The sequence below is a fragment of the Micromesistius poutassou genome, assembly GCF_964030765.1.
Source record: "Micromesistius poutassou genome assembly, chromosome: 7".
NCBI classification, from domain to species: Eukaryota; Metazoa; Chordata; class Actinopteri; order Gadiformes; family Gadidae; genus Micromesistius; species Micromesistius poutassou.
Window position 1 is genome coordinate 983,018 of NC_140277.1, and position 1,420 is coordinate 984,437.

The window sequence follows — 1,420 nt, forward strand, 5'->3', positions numbered from 1 at the left end:
CTCTGTGAGGGTCGGAGGGCCGCTCGGCTGGGAGGCCGTGGGTGTTGTGTCGGGTGTCACCTTGTATCAGACCAGGCGTCGCCTTGTGGGTGTCACCTTCGATCAGACAGGGTCTCTCGCTGCGGTTGTTGCGCCACAGGCGTCTCACACTCTAGTTTTTCTAATTTCCGCCAGAGCTCACGCCGTGTCTTGTCCGATCAGATCGACCCGACATCTGCATCAAGACGCCCCGACTCAAAACTTTCCACCCCGTCCCTCTGTTCGCTACGCCATCTGCCATCGTCGTTATGAGCGACCGCGAGGCAACGCGGCGCACAGCCCATAGTCTGCCGCGTGGGGGCGGGGGGGGCCTGTGTCTCTAGATACAGAACGATTGCGTCTTTAGGCGCGGTAGCGAGGGGTTACGGGGGAGAGCAGAATACCGCAGTAGGACAAGCGAGAATACAGCCATTGTGCTTTCCGCTGTGTGCTACGTCTTTACTTTCCTTGTGGAACACGCTCCCCATAGGCTGGTAAAAGAGGAGAGTTATAGCTGCAGCCCGGCCAGGTGTGAGTGCGTGTTGAAATAGTCCTTACGATGCATCGCACATAATAGCAGCGTGGGAACAGCAGCCATAGATCACCGTGGAGAAGTGGGAGGAACACATGTACAGCCAATAAGAGGGCTATATGTTATCTCATCACGCTGTGATGCCTCGGTGTGTGTGTGCGTGTTAGAGTCTGTGTGTATCAGGGTGCGCGTGTGTGTGTGTGTGTGTGTGTGTGTGTGTGTGTGTGTGTGTGTGTGTGTGTGTGTGTGTGTGTGTGTGTGTGTGTGTGTTAGGGTGCACGCGTGAGTGTGTGTTAGGGTACGTGTGTGTGTGTGTGTGTGTGTGTTAGGGTGCGTGCGTGTGTGTGTTCTTGTTTGTTCGTGCGTGTGTGTTCTTGTTTGTGCGCCTGTGCGTGTGTGTGGTGAAGATGATAGAGGCATCTCTATCATGTCTATTCTGGTCCAAGCATGAGGCTGCTATTATAATACCGTTACTTACAATTTGATGCAATCTCCTTGGAGGCTGTGTATATTGTCTGGTTGTGTATTCATTAAAAATAGCGTGTAACGCATCCCTCGGTTGTTCTTAATTACTCAAGCCTTTCGCTTAATCGAGTTGAGTTCGTGGAGTTCAACCAAACCTCCCAGGAAGGAGTCTCCTCCCTCTCAGAAGAGCGTGATTAATGGGCCTCCTCTAAGCACGTCGACAAGCGATATTATAAACCCTGTTTGGATATATAATGTATTAAGAAGAATCGGCTAGCCTAATAGAGGTCTATTAGGGTAATAACTCCACACCATCAGCCAGTCATCATCCACTGACTTTTTCTACATGAATATTATTAAATGATGGTGATATTATGCCACCAGGTGTGAGTGTGATTAGAACAA